Source organism: Vombatus ursinus, unplaced genomic scaffold (assembly GCF_900497805.2).
Source record: "Vombatus ursinus unplaced genomic scaffold, bare-nosed wombat genome assembly UNPS02014768.1, whole genome shotgun sequence".
In the NCBI taxonomy this organism is placed as follows: Eukaryota; Metazoa; Chordata; class Mammalia; order Diprotodontia; family Vombatidae; genus Vombatus; species Vombatus ursinus.
Window position 1 is genome coordinate 2576174 of NW_020954546.1, and position 21166 is coordinate 2597339.

At 43.1% G+C, this 21166-nt stretch overlaps 1 protein-coding gene across 1 annotated transcript in view; it reads right to left on the reverse strand.

The window, feature by feature from the left end:
• The window catches only part of LOC114043117 (E3 ubiquitin-protein ligase rififylin-like), a 63472-nt gene extending 47581 nt beyond the window's left edge, over positions 1-15891 (reverse strand). Inside the window, exon 1 of the mRNA XM_027862074.1 lies at positions 15817-15891. The gene's annotated coding sequence lies outside the window, so the exon portion shown is untranslated. The remainder of the gene's footprint in view (positions 1-15816) is intronic.
• Between the last annotated feature and the right edge of the window lie 5275 nt (positions 15892-21166).

Below are 21166 nucleotides of genomic sequence, written 5' to 3' on the forward strand. Positions count from 1 at the left end.
ACCATCCATTATGTAAACTCTTTCATCAGAGTATAAAAGAAAACGAAAGGTTGAGGAGAATCAAGCTCCTATCCAAGTTCAAAGACCCCCTGAAATCCAGTGTCTGTGGTCCCCAGGTTAAGAACCCCTGGTCTAGTCCAACCTTTTCATTTTATAGATAAGCAGAAAGTGGCAGGGTCTTCTTGCCTATAATCACACAAGCATTAATTAAGTAGTTAGTAGCAAGGCCAGAAAGTCCTTGGACTCCAAATCTAGTGCTATTTTGACTACAATAAGATGCCTCCACTTTTCTAAGTAAATTTTATTTCAAACATCCTGAGGGTAACCCACCTTTGAGGAACAATTGTTCCTCACTGGCTCCAGGAAAAAAAAAGGCATAGTATAATGAGCAGTTTCCATAGGAACAATATTACAACTTTCACTTCAGGCAATCACCCCCAAGGTTTTCTATGAGTATTATAATGAGGTCTTTCAAAAATATATTAAGGCTATTATTGGAAAAGTTATGTTGGTCAGGCAATGAAAGACTATACAAGGAGTAGATCTGTATCACTAGAAAAGCAGTAGGCATAGGAACAATGAAAATGTTGGTGGGAACGATATTTTTTTATCTACAGGGTGAAACCTCCTTACTTCATAAACCCTCTAAGGATTTACCAACACTAGACTAGAAGTTCCAGGAGGAACTTGGCCACTTGAAAACTTGACTCTCTGGGCCTCAGTTTCCTCCTCTCAAAAAAGAGTTATATATATTATGATCACATGTTAGTTTCCAAAGGCCTTTCCCACTGTTCCATTCTGTGACTCTGTGAACAGTCTCCATCGACCTTTTTGCAGATTCTCTAAGCAAATGAACAGTATAATCAAGATTGGGGACAGGAGAAGAGCTATTCAACTATATGCTTAAGAGAAGCAACTTTTTCAAAGGCCTTTTACATTCACTTATTGGACCAATTATTTAAAAAGGAGAACAATTTTCCTTTGTTAGACTGGTAGAAACACAAAGACAAATGAGACATATCCTTGACTTCAAAGAGATTATTCTCAAGTAACAGAATTTGGCTGCACACAAACATTGCTGCTTTTTACAAATATGTACTTAATTTATACATTAAAGCAAGCTGGGCAAGGAACTGGACATACTCTGAGCTTTCTTAAGCCCAAGACTATAAAACTGCATTTCTCTTAAAATAGTATAAATATTATATACACGTCACTAATTTGGAGAGAAGACACACATCCTTAAAACCTTAAAAAAAAACTGAGGGAAAAGACAAGTAATATGCAAACCAACCCCTTAAAGCCAAAAAAAAAAACAAAACAAAAAAAACCCACCTCTTCAATTTAGCATATCAACAGAAAAAGAAAAAGGATGCTGAAGCAACAAAAAAGAGGTTTTGTATCAGTTTTCACTGGAAAAATATAATGGGGAAATTTCTGTGCCAAGGTTACTCTTACTTGAAAAGGGGCGTGCAACCTTCAGAGAGATAGAAGCCTAAGTAGGTCACTATGTAACACCTCAAAAGCCATGACTGGACAGAATCTATCCAAGAATTCTGTAGGAAATTAAGTGTGGATTACAGTAATTAAATGTACAATCTCCCTTAAGGACTAAGGTCATTGCGGTGAAACATATCTTAGAAAAATATGAAAAGAATTACTAGGAATTACAGCCCTTCCACCTTTACTTTCAGTCTGCCGAAGCTAAATCTAAAAACAACAAAACGCAGATTTGGAAAAAAAAAAATAAAATAACATGGCTTATCAGAAAATACCATGCCAGTCAGGAAGAGCTACTGAAAAAATTCATTTACTTGTATGAATAGTAATAGCCTTGAGTTTCCAAAAATTACATTCACTTCTTCAAAAGAGACTCAAGGAAAATATATAATCATGGAGTAAAGGGCAAACATTGTTCCTTCTGAATGCTTAAATAGCCAATTATGTCCCTAAAGCATTAATGTCTTAGAAGAGAAAGAGCCTATTACAAAAAGTTGAATAAGACATCCTGAAGAACGTACCCTGGGGGCTACAGAGTATTCATCTGATAGTAATATCACCCCAAAAAGGCAGTTTCGTGCAACATGTAGTATTTTAATTTCCCAGCTGCCAAAAGAAATACATAAGGAGCAGAAATTAAACTAATTATGTCAGCAGTCCTAGTGAACAAAACTTTAATTGTATTACAAATCAGCAGTTAGACTGTAACAGAACAACCCAAAGGCCCTTAAAGGGCTCCAACTTACTCAGAATACAAATTACTCCAATCAATGACACAAACGAAACATCTTAGTTACGGTAGGTATATAAGGAGTAAAAGCTCACAGGGTTCCACGTTAAAAATTAATATTCTATGAGAGTACCTTATATCTAAAATTGGATCTATATTATTTTATGATTTACATACTACACTGGGCACCACTGATAATCCTTTTAAACTTGTGCTTTACCAATCAGCTTTTAAAAACAAATCCTTGCTAGAAAGCTTCAACCCACTTAGATGGAAGACTGGTATCAGTAAGTAACAGACCAATCTCTTTGAACCTTGCAGGAAGTAGCTAAGCAATGCTTGGAGGTATCACTAGCAAGCCCCACAGAGAGGCAAGGTCAGAGGGAAAAAAGCAACAGGGGAAGGAAGAGAAAGGAAGGAGAGAAAAAGTTGAGTATGAAAGAAAAAAGATTATAGGCATTTTAAAACAAAACTTATTCCCTCTAGTTTTAAGCAATCTTATTCTTTATTCATTGATTTTTTTCTAAAGGGAAAAATATGATGGGTAAGGTTACCAATTGCCCCATCTGCCACTCAAAGGTATTAGAACCCAACTCAACTAAAACTAGAGATTAGTGACCAAGAGCAATAAATGCATAAAGAATGAAACAATTTTGGTTCTAATTATAGAAATTAAGGATGTGGAGTAAAAATACACGTACATTTTAGATATATCACCTGTCTTAAAATTCATTTATTCACTTCTCTTTCTCCTAGTTCATTACACTGTTAATTCTTCACACTTATGGGATTTTCCAAAGGATCTGGACATTCAGCAGAGGCTTCATGAAAAATCAGGGCACTGGACTAAATGACCTCTATGCCTTCAGTGTGTTCCTCACACACACACAAGGCCTTCCCCCTTGACCTCACCATCATCCATAATATCCCCAGCCATAATCAAGAAACCTATCCTCCTCCTATTTGACCATAACCTTCTGTCATCCCACATCTCTTTATGCCTCACTGCTCCTAAACCTACTCCTGACCCTCAGTGAGACCTCCAAGTAACTCCAACCCTCAGTCTTCTCCCAGGCCATCACCCCTGCTCAGATTTCACCTTCTTCCTTTCCCAATCCTTACTTCATAGTTAGCCAGTTAAATGTTCTCTACTTTCAAATCCTTTGTGCCCTTGTCCTCTTGAAGCTAGATACCTTGCCAGACTCCAACCCTGGATTAGCACCCCAACATCTGCCTCCTCTACCCTTACTAACAACTGCTGCTAAACTGTGAAGCAGAAAGTCAGGAAACTGGTCTGACTGGGTCTACCACAAATTTGTTATCTAACCTTGACCAGGCCTTCACTACTGTAAGGTAATCTTCCCTAATTGGCTCAGTTACATTCCCTGCAGAGACACAGGGCTCTCCAAATCTTCTCTTCTCAAGACTTCCCATCCTTTCAGTTGAAGATCTTCCCTCCTACTGAGAAAATAGACACCATTCCCCTTCTCTCTCTCCACTTGAACATTAATCTACATTCCCTTTTCCTTTAGTCTCTGATGAAAAGGTGGCTGGCTCTTTTTGACAAGCCAACTCTCCTACCCGTACCTTGATCCCATCTCATCTAGTTTCCTCCAGCAAACTGGCCTCACAATCATCCCTGGTTCTCTTTAATCTTCAGTCTCTCCCTATCTATAGGTTGCATCTTAAAATCCTCAAAACACATCCCAAAAGACTGGATCCTAAAATGTCAGCACTTCATCATCAGACAGCTTCTTGCAACTGCTCAAGTATATTTACTTTTCTAGGTTTCTCTGGACTCTTGTATTTGTATTTCCAAGTTCCTATTCAGCTCTGGTCTTTTCATCAGAAATGTTCAAAAGTCCTTTATTCCATTAAAAATACATCCCCCCCCCCCCCCCACAGGACTATACTCAACTTTGCAGAGTAAGTTATTCTTGGTTGTATATCTTTTGTATATGGCCAATGTAGGACTTTTTTTTTTTATTTGTATGTTGAGGATTTGTTGTTTGTTTGTTTTTTTCAACAAGTAGACAGGAGTGGGAGAGAAAAGAACCATTTTTTTAGTTGAAAAAAAGAAAATATAATAATAAGAAGAAAAATATAGTGTCCAAGCTTTTTTTTTAATCATGGTTTTCATGGAATCCAATGATTATTGAATTCTCTTTGACCTGTTTTCCAGTTGTTCTGATATCAGATACTTTTATATCAGATACTTTAAATTTCCTTTTTTTTCCCAAAGTTTTAATTTTGTTCCAATATTTTTTGATGCCTCATGGAGTCACTGACTTATATTTATAGTCTTCATTGTTGCTGTTCAGTCGTTTCCAACTCTTCTTGACCCCATTTGGGGTTTTCGTGGCAAAAATAAAGAAAAAGAAAAGCATATCTTCTATCAGGGAAAAGGCAAGTCCATATATAAGGAACTACAAAGCAAATACCATTTTATTTTGGCAGACTGGGGAAGAGGGAGGGGTTAGTGGATCTGGTCCATCAAGGAAGTCATGCTTGACTTGAGTTTTGAAGGAGACAGATGTGGGGATAAGGTGTGTTCCAGGTGTGAAGGATAGCATTTAAAGGCTCCAACACTGGCAATGGAATGATATGTGTGAAGGACATCAAGTGAGCCAATCTGACTGAAATGTAGTAAGTCTGGAAAGGTGGGCTCAAGGACGTTGAGGAGATGGCCATCCAAAGAGGCGTGGAGTCAACAGCTGCAACATACCTGTGCCAGCAAAATCCTAACGTTTGTAGTAAGCTGAAAAATGATCAAGAAAGCCAATGAGGAGATATCAAAACTGACTTCTACTCCACATCTGAACAGTACAATGCCACAGGACACCCAGACCATTTCCACCTAGGCCTGGGGCTGTGAGCCAAGTCAAGGCAACAGAGTTAAGAAAAGAGTGAGAAGGAAAGAAGTAGAGGCATCAACTGCGGACTACATCTTCAAGAAGTTTAGCCAGGAAAGGAAGGAAAGCTAAAGAATAAGAGTACGGACTCTGAGGGCCTTAACAATGCCCTGAGACACTAGCCAGGGCTCTGAAGACCTAGTGTTCTAGGCCTCAAAGATTCAGAGGCCAAAAAAACTGTGGGTAGAGGTTAGTTAGCACAACAATCTAGGGCTAACCTAAGGAGATTCCACCCCTAAAGAGGATTAGGAGGTAGAGCCTGACCCTGGAACAAAGCCCTGATTCAAGAACTAAAACTGGAGAGATGGGAAAAGCAAAAAAAAAAAAAAAAAAAACACGGTAACAAAAATTATTGCCTATCTAACTGTAGCAACTACATGCAGAGATTGATAGGAAAAAAATGGATTTTCCATAAGGTCTATGCAGATATCTAGAAGAAATAAAGCAAAAGCTAAAAACGTAAAATAAAATTTCTCAAGAACCAGAAAGAGAATAAAAAAGCCTAGAAGAGAAAGTGGTAAACTTTACCCAACAAATGGAATTCCTAAAAACTAGACTAAATATAGGGGCAGCTAGGTGGCACAGTGGATAGAGTGCTAGGCTTCAAGTCAGGAAAACTCAGCTTCTTGAGTTCAATTCCAGCCTCAAACACTTCCTGGACAAGTCACTTAACTCTATTTGGCTCAGTTCCTCATGCGTAAAATGAGCTAGAGAAGGAAATGGCAAATAATTTATAGTATCTTTGCAAAGAAAACTCCAAAAGGGGTCATGAAGAGTCAGACACGACTAAAAAATGACTAAAAAATTATTATTAATCTCTCTCCTGAATTCCAGTTCCATATTACCAACTTACATCTCACCTGGAAGTGCCACCACAGGTATTTTAAATTCAACAGGTCCAAAACATTTAGATTTTCCCCAGAATCCATCCCTAGTCCAAATGTAAATTTCTACCCACCATCCTTCTAGTCACCCAGGTTCATAACCTTAGTGATCCTGACTTCTCTCTTTCTCTCAAGCCCCATCATGGCTTATCGTAGACACTACTCCACACCTTCTCTCCCACTGACCCCAGCTTCTCTTTATTCATGTGACCTCTGCCCTAGTACAGACCCTATCCCTCTTGCTTAGACACTCAAAATAGCTTCCTGATTAGTCTCTCTGTTTCTAATCTTGCCGCTCTCCAAACCATTTTCCATAGATAAGAGTGGTCATATTCTTAACACAGGGAACCCACCATATGAGCCCCATAGTCATTTAAAAATCTTCAAGACATCCTTAATGGAATTTAGGTAGATAGATCCTCAGTCTGGCATTTAAGACTCCCCACATTTGGTTCCACCAACCTTTCACTTCATCTCACTCCCTTTCATGCTCATTTCATTCCATTCCAAGTTGCCTGCTACCTACCCCCAAATATGGCATTCCCTATCCCACGTTAGGTCTGGCATCTACTCCGCCCTCACCTCCCCCAGCTCAGCTACTACCTGCTGCATGAGGCCTTTCCCAATCTCCCCCCTCACTATCACTTCTTCTCCCCTTGAATACTTTGAATATTTTATATTCACTCCATTTACTTACTTGTATATACATGATACGGCCCTCATAAACTTCTTTGAAACAAGGACTATTTCCTTTTTATTCATTTGCCCCAGCGGTTAACACACAGTTGTTTAATAAATGTTTGTTAAATTCAAGTGTGCCTAAGTCTTCATTGCTAACATGCTTCAGTCTTCTTATGGTCACCCCTGGCATCTACGTCTAGCCGGAGGAATGTATGATTCAGACACTGCAGTGTTCTAACATCTTCAGGCATATGGTACCCACTAGAAGAATAGTGGTGTTAAGAATCTAAGTTTTTGCATCAGGAAGCAGTCTGAGATTACTGAAAGCATTTTCTAATACATTTTATTCCCAAAATATAAACGCAGACCCATGAGCTCAGCAAAGGCTCCAATCCAGAATTTTAATTCACTAAATGTAGGCAAGAGGCAGCAGTACAAAGAACATACAGACAACTGGCCTTGGAATGGTAAACATCAAAGAGGAGTTCAAGCCCACCCTTGGTCAAATCCTGGCCGAGTGACCAGGAACAAATCATTTAATCGCTCAACACCCGGCCCTCTTAAAACCACAAATGATCTCCCTTCTCCAAGATCCCCAAGAAGTTTTCCTTTAACGCAGGTTTTCACCATATCAATCCCCTCTCCAATAAACCCCAGTGGCTCCATACAGACTCTTAAGATAGAGTGTCAACTCCTTTGGTATCTAAAGCCTCTCAGAAGCTGGACCGAGCTGCTTACACATCATTCTGTTCCAGGAGCACTCCAGGGTTCAGCCCCACTGTCTTTCTCATTGCGCAAGTCTCAGCTTTGTGCCTTTCTTTGCCCTGGCAGTCCCCCATCTGAGGATCGAACTTGGTGACCTGACCTCACCTCCCCCTCCTCTAGACTCAGCTTTAACACCAAGCCTCCTTCTCTGTGTGGTGCCTGCCTTTCCTGCTCTCACCTTCCCTCCCCCTAAACTCCCTTGTAGTCATTTCATGAACATGCACACGTCTCCCCCCCATAGAAGGCAGGCTTCTGGATAGCAGGGCATACATATTTTTTGTCTTCAAGAGGGCTGCCTGACATAGAGCAGAGACTTAATAAGTACTTATTGATCTGCATTGGTAGAGGGAAGTTCCCCATTGTCAATGAAATTACAAATCTAGACCAAAAAAAAAGAGAAGCGCAATGGAGAGCCACCTGGTGGGTGTAAGGAGACCACAGGATATTTCCCATGATGATGTACATGCAAGGAGCTTCCTAAGGAATATCATCCAGAAAGTGTATGTTCAGAAAAGGTGGGTCAGACATGAGGCACAGTTATCCTACAGGATAGATAACATAAGCACCGCAGCCCACTCGCTACCCTGGTCTCTACAAAATGGTGAAAGGCCTCCATCCAAGGACAGAGTTTCAATGGTAGACTGGTGGAAAAGCACAGACAAAAACCAAAAGAGAAGGCCAGGGGTAGGTAGAGATGAACTGGCCTTCGACTGCAGAGACTGAACCTCCAGGGGAAGCCACAAATCTACTTAAGAATTACTTACAAGGGCTTCCAAAAATGAAGAATTTGGAAAGCTGCCTTGGCTCATTTCAAAATTCTCCCAGTGTGAGAAGTCCCAACATAACTGCCAGAGACAGAACAGATGGCCTGGCCAGGCTGCTGGCTGGCTCAGCAGCATCACTCACTGGTCATTCAGGAGTCCAACGGAGCTCCAATTCCAGATTTTTCTCATGGATAAAGGAAGAGAATACAGTGGCAGCTAGGTAGCACAGTGGATAGAACTCTGGCCTTAGAGTCAGGAGGATCTGAGTTCAAATCCAGCCTCAGACACTTGACACTTACTAGCTGTGTGACCCTAGGCAAGTCACTTAACCCCAACTGCCTCACCAAAAAGAACAAAGAAAAAAAAGAGAATACAGATGAAAGGGGTATCATTCTGACAATCATACAGCAAGCTTTAGTTACCTGGCAAGGTTAAGGAATGAGGTGTTCTGTAGGTTAACCAAATACTCCAATTTTCAAAAATATTGGATAAGGTAAGTTGGGTAAGATCCATCGTAGACTGCTTCAATGATTCACGAGGCATGTCAGGATCTTTCAGGGCCTTAGAGTCATCATGATGAACCTCAGTTATTAATACTGGCAAAGCCCAGAGTGCTGGTTAAACATTTCTAGGTGACAGAATGCTAGCTAACCCAGTTTTTTTGTTTGTTTGGGTTTGTTTTTTTTTTTTTACTGTACAGACAGTTTTCTATTTACGTACGTGGATTTACCTGCAGATGTGGGAAAGGAGAGAGGCAGGAAGGGTGCTATGTGCCATGGAGGGAAGGGCCACCCAGGGTCCAAGGACACTTAGAGGCCAGAGACTGAGAAGCAAGAGCAGGAGGAGGAGCACACAAGGGCTGGGGGGACATGGTACCTGGCACAAAGAGTGAAGACAGACACTCAGGGCACGGTACAGAGGTTGGGGGGGGGCGCAGACAGGAGGCTGCTGTTGTCCTGTTCTCTGCACGTGTTCTGCTTTCATGTAGAGGGTTTGGAGTTTTCTTTTTTTTTGGGAGGGTGGGCCTGGCAGAGCATTGAGCCTAGGAGCAGGTACAATAAAGTTAATATAAGTGTGGGTTCCTTGGAATGTGGATTTCTTCCAGAATTCTATAAAGCAGAATTTGCATAATGTGACTTTACCTAAAGCAAGAACTGGCTATACCAAGAGACTCAAAAAGTTTTCCCCATAGGAAACTTAAAGTTCATGTTTGGCTTTAAAATAATTAATAAAAAGGAAAGCTTAAAAGCACTGAAATGGAATCTTAATAAATTACTTTAGTGACAAAACAATAAAACTCCATAAATCAGCAATGGGGATTATTTACTTTTGAGATGGAAAAAAAAAAACCACACCAAAAAACAAGGGAACAATGTAGTAAGAGAATTCAGGCATGTCAAGTATAGTGAACACCTATTATCCTCCTCCACTGAGGAAACCAGCTTAAAGGAACCCTGACACATCTGGATGACACATAATCAATTTCCAGACCATCAGGGCTGTCCACCAATGGGCAACCAAAAGAGCCACTTAGTGATTGGTCTTTTCCTCTGGGAGAATGGGGGAAAGACACTACAGGCATAGGTAAAATCTTACTACTCTATGTGTTCTTATAATAAAATTTCCTGTTACAAAAGAACTTCTAACCAGATGCATTCCAAATGCTTCCATCACAACAAATTTCAACTGCAAAAAAGGGGCCATTCTCTTTAATCGTGTTAAAACAATATTTCCCCTATTAGCGGTTACATAATTCTCTGGTTTGTTTTTAATACATCATTCTAGAAATGTAATCCAATAAAACTTATAATAAAGCATCAACCATTATTACATGGATTTGGATTTATTCTGGGGGAGGCAAGTCTGGTCAAATTCCAAACTGTAAGCTCCTATACCCGGATTCATTTCTTACTTATCTTTATAGTTCTCCGCGGTGTCTAGCATAAGTCAGTGTAAACCATAAGTTAATAATTAGTTAACAGAGAGCTGGACTTAAAAATCAGAAAGACTTGAGTTCAAATCCTGACTCAGATACTTCCCAGCTATGTGACTATTGGCAAATCCCTTAACTTCTCTATTCTTCAGTTTCCTCATCTATAAAATGCAGATAATAACAGGAGCTACCTCCCAGGATACTGTGAGGACCAAACGACATAATATTTGTATAGCTAGCATGTATATAGAGCTTTAAGCAAATATCGTCTCATTTGGTCCTCACAACAATCCGGGAAGACAGGTGCTATTATGCAAAGTCCTTTGCAAACCGTTAGGTGCTAAAGAATAACTATTATTATTATAAAAGGCCAAAATAATTGGTCTAAAACAGGGGTCTGCAAGCTATGGCAGACCTGTTTTTGCATGGCCATGGTTAAGAACAGTTTTCACATTTTAAAACAGTTTTATTATATTTTAAAATGTAAAAAACTATTCTTGGCTCACAACAAAAGCAGGCCAAGATTTGGGGCCTTTTGGGCCATAATAATAGCAGTAGTCATTTCTATCTCCCTGCCAGTTTCTAAATTCTATTCACTTCAGCTCCTGTTGGGGACAGAGCTTAGGGTGAATCTTAGCCACTTACTGGGTGACCTTGGACAAGTCACCAGATGCCTCCATTTCTTCACCTGTAAAATGAAGAGGGAGAGGAACAGATGACCTCTAAGTTATGATGGAATGAGATAATAACAAGGGCAGAGTTTTGCAGATTTTCAAGCAAGTCAATAAATGCTAGCATCTATGATCTATCTCATGATCAGATGCTTCAAGATTCAAAAAACACTTTACATATGTCCTCCCATTTGCTCCCTAACATATCAGAGATTCCACTCTAAGTAAAAATTGTAATAGAGAAAATGTATAAAGCAAGCAGTTAATTAGCTGCCCAACCAATACTGATCAAGAATTTTATAACACTTTTCATCCGAAGCAGTCGCAGGATCAGAGGATATAGACTGGAAGAGCCTCTGATGGATGTGGTCCAAGTGCCCCATTTCACAGATAAGAATACAGAGGCCCAGGTAAATCAACTTGCCCTCGGTCCTGTCACACAATCAAAAAGGCAAGATGTGTATGGTTACAATACATGCACTAACTTGGCTACGGTAAGTACAAATAGCTACCAAAGAGATTTTCCTAAAGCACTGGTCTAACCACAACACTCCTTAGTCATTATTAAACTCCAGCGATGCCCTATTAACTCTAGAATCAAATACAACTTCCACTGGTTGGCACTGAAAGTCCTCACAACAAGCCCCCACCTCCCTCTGGGGCTACTTATACCTTACGCCCCTACACGCAACGTACAGGTGTCACAGTCCTCTTCAGGAATGAAGGTCACAGCAGCAGCAGCTGTCCAACTGGCCTGCCGGCTGCTCCCCCTACAAGGCCTTCCATTTCCAGCCTCTTTGCTCCCAGCCCTGACATGTACCCCCCCTCCTCACCCACACTCTCTAAGAACCTCCAGTTTCCTCCAAAGCTACCTTCTCCACAAGTTTCTCAATCCTCCCAGCAACTAGTGCCTTCCCTAGCCCTCTAAAAAAATGACCACATATTTAGATAGCACATACGTGCATATTTACAAGTGGTCTCCCTTCCCCCTATGAATGTAAATCCCTGGGGGTGGGGGCAGTTTCACTGCTGTCTTTGTATCCCTAGCACACAGTTGGCATGTAGGAAACTTGTTCATTTATTGAGAATGAACACAAAAAGAGAGAATTAATTTTTCAGAGAAATGCTCTTCTTTAAATGCTTGTCATTGCCAAGAAACGTCCACAATAGCTGCCATATTGACAGCCAGGTGGTGCCAGGCCTGGGGTCAGGAACATCTGGGTTCAAATCTGGTCTCAGCCACCTACTAGTTAGGTGACCCTGGGCAAGTCAACTCATATGTTTGCCTCAGTTTCCTCAACTGTAAAGTGGAAATAATTACAGCACCTACCTCACAGGGTGGTTGTGAGGATCAAATGAGATAACATTTGTAAAATACTTAGCACATGTAGGTGCCATATAAATTCGTATTTCCTTCCCCCACTCCACTAACCCTTTGCATTTAAAAGTGCTAAGTCAGACTCTACACAAACTTAATTTGCATCAGAAAGTTCTGAACTATATTAAGTCTAAGCTTTCAGAGGCATGTTCTCTTTTTCTGTGTATTCCACTCTTTTAGCAGCTGGTTAAATTAACTAATCAATTAAGAGAATTTACCACCTTGCATTCCAATGTAAACGATCAAGATAACAGCTTTCGGGCTGCTCAATACAGAGGTCTGAAGGGGTCTGGTCTCTGTAATTAGATATAGACATTCAAATGTCTCTTGCAGTATGTTCACATTTTTCTTCAAGCACAAAGCAAGCTTGTGCTATTAGCCACACCATCATAATTTGGAGCTACATGGGGCAAAACCCACTCCATTTGCCACTTCAGAAATACAAAATACATTAAGCACCTACTAGCATAATGGTTAGCATTCTAGACTCTGAATCCAGTGATCAAGGTTCAAGTCTTGGTGGAACCTTGGAGTAACTAGAAACCAGACACTATGTCTGTTGCTGAGGCTACAAAATACAACCCAGTCTGCTGAGTTTCCATGCCACTGCTAAGATCTCTGACTTGCTTCATTTCTTATTTCTTCATCTCCTTTATTTCCCAACATATAACCTTTCCCCCTCCCCTACCCAACCATCCCCTATAACAAACATTTTAATAAGAAAAGGCCAGTTGCCCCACACCAGTGGACACACTGGCCTCATCTGACAGCTCATCCAAAAGTTCACACCCAGAGCCCCTCCCTTCGGCAAAGACAAGGTCAATCTTCTGGACTCTTCTCCAACCTTGGACACAATCTTGACAAAGCACTGAGCTTTCCCCTCCTACCCAATTACAACTTGTGCAAATAACATTCTCCAATCCACCATGGGGAACCACAAAATTTCAGATGCACTTCCCATTTCCTCATGCCCATGAGATCGAGGAGAAAAGTCGAAACTGTCAAACCGAAATTCTCTTTACAAATCACAAACAAGCAGCCTGGCTGGATTTACAATAAGGCAGACATTAAACAGCCAGCATTGCCTCCTTTCTCCCTGGAGACCCTGCCATAACAGGGAGCAGACCATCCACTGAGCTGAGCCCTCTAAGCCCGAGCAGGGCATCGGAGGCAGCAGCAGGAATGTGCAGACGCCCTCCAGACTGGTCTAAGCCTCTAAGAACTCAGGACATGTCTAACTTCTGCCTGGCAAGCTGCATAAACCAACGCATGTTTATTCATCACCTCATTACACTGGATGTTAAATAGAATCCAAAGCAATGGGAGTGGGAAAAAAACATGTGCAATGCACCAATTACATTCCCTGCTGAGAAGGCTGTTCCAGTAATGTTAACACCTCATTCTTTCTCAATGGCACACAGTTTTTGTTCAGAGCAGAATGCTCTGTTCAAGTGACTGAAGAAACAAAAAAAAGAATAAACTCGCTGAGGTTTTAGTCTAGGAACCAAGGCTCTGAGGACAGTCCTGCTTCATTCCCTGCTTCTCAACCCTGAATAGGGCCCTGAAGTGGAAGACCAGTTGTGCCCCACCCACAGCCCGCTTCTAGGGCAGCTACCCACACACCACTCCAAGGAGCAAACGCAGATTAATCTCTAGGAAGATAGTGGACGCTGGTGGGGGAAACCACAGCTCTCCAAAGATCCTGATCGAATCCCAGGCATTTAATTTTCCAAGGTGGTGATTATTCTTTTAAAAAAGCAAAGATAGGGTCCTTCTCAAGGGAAGTTACCTTTAGCTCTACTCATAAACAAGTTACCTTCCCCTACAATCCAACTCAAGGTGGTTCAAGAAGGGTTTGGAGACTATACAAGGGAGGGCGCAAAGAGAAGGGAGCACTTGGGCTTTCCTCCCCACCCCCAGCAGTCCCAAGGGAAGAGAAGGGATTATGCAGATCACCACAAGTAATCCCTTAAGGGTGGGGGGGAGTTTCTTCCCCCTCATTAGAATGGACAATCCCTGAAGGCAGGAAGTGTCTCAGCATCCTCAATCGCTTCCAGGAATGCTTCCTAAATGATAATAGTTAGACTTTACTTAGTACTTCTAGGTGTCAGGCAGCCAGCATTCATACAACTTGCTCGGCGTTAGCGACAGGGCTTAAGAACTGGCATAATACAAAGAATGCTGAAGAATAGTCCCAGCTCCCCAAGACCTCAGTCAAAAAGAGATGACTAGCAAATTAACCAAGTCCAAACAAGCTGCAGACAGGACAAAATGGGAGTATGGGGGGGGGAGCGGCGGCACTGAGAGGAAAAAGCTTTACAAATACTGGGTCATTAGACCCACAGCTTGGCATCCAGATGATGCAGTGGATAAAGTGTTAGGCATGGAGTAAGAAGACTCATCTTTGTGAGTTCAAATCTGGCCTCAGACACTTATTGTGTGACCCTGGGCAAGTCACTTAATCCTGTTTGCCTCAGTTTCCTCACCTGTCAAATGTGCTGGAGAAGGAAATAGGCAAATCACTCCAGCATCTTTGCCAAGAAAGCGACAAAAGGGGTCACAAAGAGTAGGACACGCAAACAAGATACATCATTTAGAGACGGAAAGGACCTTGGAAGTCATGGAGTGACTAAGTGATCCCCTTCATTTTCATACATCAAGAACTACTGCAAGGGCATGACTTGGCCCAGGTCATACCAAGAGTAAAGAGCAAAATAGAGATCTCGATGCAGGTCCCATCAACTCTAAATCCAAGGCTCTCTGAGCTGCTCCACCAAGTGGCTGCCCAGGAGGGTGAGTAGGAGGGAGAGGAGAGAGGGGGAAACAGGGAAGGGGAGAGTCACATAGTAGACACTTCCTAGCTGGGTATCCCTGGGCAAGTCACCAAACCTTGGTGTGCCTCAGTTTCCCCATCTACAAAATGGGGATAACAATATGAGGATCACACGAGATAATCATTTTAAAGCGCTTAGCACAGGACCTCACACGTAGTAGGCACTATATAAAAATGTCACCTATTAGCACGGTGCCTGGCACAGAGCAGGCACTACAGAAATAGTAGCAATTACTATTTAAAGACCTTAACACTGTACCTGGCACACAATAGGCACATATAGGGACAGGCGCTATAGAAAGGTTGGCTATTATTATAGAGATTACCACAGTGCCTGGCACACAGTAGGCGCTATAGAAACGTTTGCTAAAATTATTCCCAAAGTCCCATTTGACCCCAGGAATCCACACAGGAGTGGGTTTACATAAGTTTGAGCTCAGGGGGGTCCCTGTGTCGAAATCCCAGTCCGAACCCGGTTATTGTAGAGAGGGTAAACTGAGGCGGGGCGCAGGCAAACGACTCGCTCACGGTCACACGGAGAAGCGAGCTGCAGAGCAAGGCTTCGAACCCAGGTCTTCGGGCTTCAGACCCAGCGGCCGCCCCAAGGGTCTGGGGGTGCTTCTCACTGCCACGGGGACAGAGGGAACCTCCCTCCACCCAGGGTCTCCGGCGGGGGGGAGGGGGCGGGGACGGAGGGGAGATGGGGGAGGGACGCAGGGCTGAGTGGGAGAGCGGAGAGCCCCCTCCCCCGGGTCCACGCCTCACCTGCCACCGTCCCCCGCTCCACCCGCGCGAAGGCGGGGGCCCAGCTTCCGCGTCCCGGTCGGGGAGGGGTCGCTTCAAGCGCCGCGGCGACGGCGGCGGCGACGTCTCCGGGGCTGAGGGGCCGAGGGGGGCAGCCGCGACATCCTCCCCGGTGGCCCCAGGAAGTCTCCTCCCCGGCCCGGCGCGGCCCCGCCCCGCTGTGCACGCCCCGCCCCACCGCGCACGCCCCACCCCTCCTCGAGCGCTCCTCGCGCCTGCGCCCGTCCGCCGCCGCTGTTCTCGGGGGCAGGACCATAGAGCCTCGCGGGAGGCTGGCAACTAGAGAGGCACGGCGGAGCGCGCGCTCCCCCTGGCGGTCCGAAAAGGGCCTGGGAAATCCAGGGACACTGGGTGCGCGATTCTCTAGAGAAGGGCGCGTGCCTGGGAGCGGGGCCAAAACCCTGCAGGAGAACGGTGGGCGTGCGGCGAAGCCGGGCAGCCGAATTGCCCGTGTTCGAAGTCCCAGGGCCCAGTCAACGAGCATTTCTTTAAGCGCCTACTACATCGCGCTAAGGGCCGCGGGAGCAAAGAAAAGCAAAAACAGCCCCTGCCTTCAAGGAGCTTACAGTCTAAAGACCACGTACAAACAACTAGGTGCAAACAAGACGATGAGATACATTGGAGGGAGTCTTAGGGCGAAGGGAGTAAGTGTAAGCAACTCCCCCCAGTGCAAAGGGTTCCCATCTTGGTGAGATCCAGAATACATCGGAGCTCTGAATCAGAGGCAAGACTGGCCAAAAGTGGCCCCCAGCGTGGCAGTGATGGACTTGTGTGGCCATCGCTGCCTCCCCAAGAAGACCCCGGAGCGCTAACAGGAGAGAGGGAGGCAGACATATGGATGAGAATAATTAGAAATCTAGGGGATCCAGGAGCAGAGAAGAGACACTGGAGGTTTCTGGGTAGGCTTGGGAGTTGGAACATCTGCTGCGGAGAGCGCAACCATTAGGGAGGGTTTCCAGAGCCCAGTTTGAAGGAGGTAATTGTCAGGGATGTTATACAGAGGATTCCTGCACCTGGACTAGATGACCTGCAGGGTCACTTCCACCTCTGAAGTTTCATATCCCAGCTTTTATAGCCTTACTGCTTGTGTTAATCCAATAGCCTTGGGTTTGGTATCTCTGAAAGGAAGAGATGAGCACACTCCCTCACCCAGGCAATATCTTCAACCCTATAGCCTCCTCTTCCTCCAATGGCTGAATTCCTTCCCCAAACCTCCATTTGCTCACTTAAAAGCATAGCTCAATCCATGACTCCCAGAACTAGTCCTTCCCAGGTCCCTTTTATGTGTTGTAAGCTCCTGGAGGGCAAGTATCCCCAGCACTTAGAACTTTGCTAGGCATGGTAAGTGCTTAATAAATATTTATCTGTCATCTATCTCTCTGGTATAATTATGCATGAATATAATTATAGGTAAAATTATGAAGTACCTATTCATAACTACAACTACATGCCAAAAACAGGGAATCCGTACTTGTAAAGCCACATCAGTCTACTCTCATTGCTTCCACTTACTCTCATCTCCCAACTTTGGACATTTTCACTGGCTGTGCTCCATGCCTGGAAGTTTTGTCCCTCAACTCCACTTCCTGGTTTCCATGGTTTCTTTCAAGTTTTAGCTAAAGTCCCACACTCTGTCAAATGCCTTTCCCAGTCCTTCTTAATTTTCCCTTCTGTTGAGTATTTCCGATTTATCCCATCTATATTTTGTTCACAGTTCTTCGCATGTTGCCTTTTTGATTAGATGTGAGCTATTTGAGGGCGGGGACTGGTTTTTTGAGTTTTTGAAGATTCTTTCTCTAAGTTTCCATGGTACTACTCCATCCTGGTTCCTACCTGTCAGACTGATCCTTCTCAGTCCCCTTTGCTGGATCTTCAGAGTCATGCTATTCTGTCCTGGGCCCTCTTTTGTTTTCCCTTTATACTGTTTCACTTATTGATTTTCTCATCTCCCACTGATTCAATTATCATCTCTGTTCTGCTGATTCTCAGATATAATTATGTAGCCCTAACGTCTCTTCCAACTATTGGATATTGGAGTTAAGAGATAATTGTAATGGACGTTTTGAACTGCATGTACCATAGGCATCTCAAACTCAACTTATTTAAAACAGAACTCATCATCTTTCCCTAAAATCTCTCCCCTCTTCCTAATTTCCCTATCATTGTAAAGGGCATCACCATCTTCTTAGTTACCCAGGCTCAAAACCTAGGGGTCATTCTCAGTTCTTCACTTTCTCTCCCACCACCACCACCACCACCAATGTCCAACTTAAGCCAAGTCCTATCAATTTTACTTTCGTGACATCTCTCAAATACACCCCCTTCTTTCCTCTAACACTGCCTTCACCTTGGTGAAGGCCCCCTCATCACTTCGCACCTGGACTATTGTAATAGCCTCCTGCTAGGTCAGCCTGCCTCACCTCTCTCCCCACTCCAGGCCCTCTTCCACTCAGTTGTTAAATTGATCTTCCTTAAGCGTTACCCTGATAGCCCCAGCCTCACGCACACCTGCCCAATGCATTCCAGTGCCTCCTTATCATCTCCCAAATCAAATATCAAATCCTGTTTGGAAATCAAAGCCCTTCATAACCTGGCCCCCTTTTACCTTTCCAGTCTTCTTACATCTTACTCCAGTAGCACATGGCAATCCTCCTTTGCTGTTCCCCAAACAAGACGCTCCAACTCTAGGCCGTTTTACTCTCCATCCTCATCCCTGCTTCCTGGCTTCCCCTAAGTCCTAGCTAAAATCCCACCTTCTACGAGAAAGCTCTTCTCACTCCCCTTAATGCCAGTGTCTTCATTCTGTTGATGAAATAATTTAGCCTGTCTGCATCTTGTTTGTGCGTAGTTGTTTTCATGGGGTTTTTTCCTCCGTTAGATTGTGAGCTCCTTGAAGAAAGGCCTATCTTTTGCCTTTCTTTGTACCCCAACATTTAGCACACTACCTAGCACATAGCAGGTATCTAATAAATGCTTGTTGATTTGACTAGATACATATCCAACCCTCTTCTCTCTCCTGAGGCCTAATCCCACAGCACCCAAGTGTCACAACTGTCTTTGGACACTTCCAGTTGGATGTCCTATAGGCATCCCAAGCTCACTATATCCAAAAGTGACCTCTAACACCCACCCCTTTTCTGAACATTCCTATTTCTATCCAGGTCACTGCTCTTCTCTTAGGTACCTTGGTTCCCAACCTCAACTCCTCACCCTTCTTTGGAAGCTTATGAAGACTTTTTTTTTTTTTAGTTTCAACTGAAAAAGATTAAGAAATAAATATTTCTCAAACTAAAGCTCCTTCCAAACTTTACTTGAAGGAAACTTGATCAGTACTTAATCAAAATTATCAGGAAACCATACCTTCCACTAAATTCCAGCTCCTCTTTTTCTTAGGCACATTCTCTTTCATTTAGGAACATGTGTAAAATATCAATAATCAGAGGTTAGGCATCCCTCCCCCCCTCCCCCAATGGATCAAAGGCAATAACTACTCTTTGAAAAGGAAATATGGATATTTCTCTAGTTCCAGTCATAGCCTTCTCCATCATCAGAAGGGATTAGAGTAAGAACCTAGGTAAAAGCAGACCTTTCTCTCCCCATTTTTGAAGGTATTAGGGTATTGATCGGAGGAAAGAGGTCTTTTTTCTTACTTCAGTTCACCCTTGTGTAAAGAGTAAAGAGCCAGAGGAAAGTGGTCATAGAGGGAATGAGAGGTTTTAGGAAAATGACTCCATAAGAGTGTGTAGAAAAGATTAAGGGACAATTATACCGTTTAATGAAGCAAAATGTTAAATAGTACCTTACCCTGAGTGTTGTGACTATGTTTCGTCATAATGTGAATTTTCCTTGTTCAAGATTCTCATAAATGTTACTTTTAAAATGTCTTGTGTTAATAAATAATAGCTAGTATTTGTATAAGATTTATAAGGTGTTTTACATATGTTAACTCATTTGATCCTCACAACAACTCTGTGAGGTAAGTGCTATTATTATCCCCATTTTACAGATGACTAAATTGAGTAACTTACTCAGGGTGCACACAGTTAGTAAATGACTGATGCTGGATTTGAACCCAGGTCTTCCTGATTCCAAGTCCTATAGTCTTATCTATATACTGTGCCAACTAGCTGCCTCCTAACATGCCTGTTAGGGCAGATAAGGTAGCACAGTGGATAGAGCACCAGGCCTGGAGTCAGGAAAACCCAAGTTCAAATCCAACCTCAGACACTGACCAGCCCTGGGCAAGTCACTTAACCCTGTTTGCCTCAGTTTCCTCATCTGTAAAATGAACTGGAGAAGGGAATGGTAAACCACTCCATTATCTTTGCCAGTAAAACTCCAAATGGCAGTCAACGTGACTGAAACACAATCATAAACATGCTTGTCAGAGACATGTCCAAAGGCATCAGGGGACTCCAGCATTGTGGACATTTCTCTTTCCAGATAGAACAATGATAAATTAACAAAAATTGTTTCTGGCAGGCTTGTGCTTGCAATGAGGAATTTTTGTCTTCCACTCTCCACATCCAATCAGATGTCAAGTTTTATCCATTTTATCTCCTGACACCTCTCAAATCTTCCTCTCTATTCACGCCACTACCACCCTAGTTCTAGGCTTCATCACCTCTCACCTGGACCACTGGAATGCCCTCCTAATCGGCCTTCCTTTCTCAAGCGTCTCTCCTTTCCAGATCCTCATCCACATTGCTGCCAAAATAGCCTTCCTAAAAGCACACACCCAACCACGTCCCTCCTCTACCCAACAAGCTCCAGGGGCTCCCAATCAAATGATCAAATGCAGACTCCTCTGCTTGGTATTTAAAGTCCTTCATAACCAGGCTCTGACCTCTATTTCTAGCCTTATTTGTATGTTACTCCCTTCCACACATTCTACTTTCCAGTAGACCTTCTTGCTGATTCTTACATTCAAAACTACATCTCCAGTCTTCATACCTTTGTAGAAGTTATCCCCACACCTGGGGTTTGCTACCTTTGCCTTTTAAAATCCCTAGCTTCCTTCCAAGTCCAGCTCACACATCCACTGGCTGCTAGTCAGTCAGTCAACAATAAGCATTTATTAAGCACCTAGTATATGCCAGGCACCTTGCTAAGCACCGGAGGTCCAAAGAAAGGCAAAAGACAGTTCCTGTTGTCAAGGAACTCACAGTATAATGGACTAATTTTAGTGCCTTCCCCTCAACAAAATTACTTTATACTTATATATGCACAAGTTGTCTCCACTGATAGAATGTAAACTCCCTGAGGGCAAGTATCTTTTTTTTAATATCTATATTCCAGAGCCTATCATAGT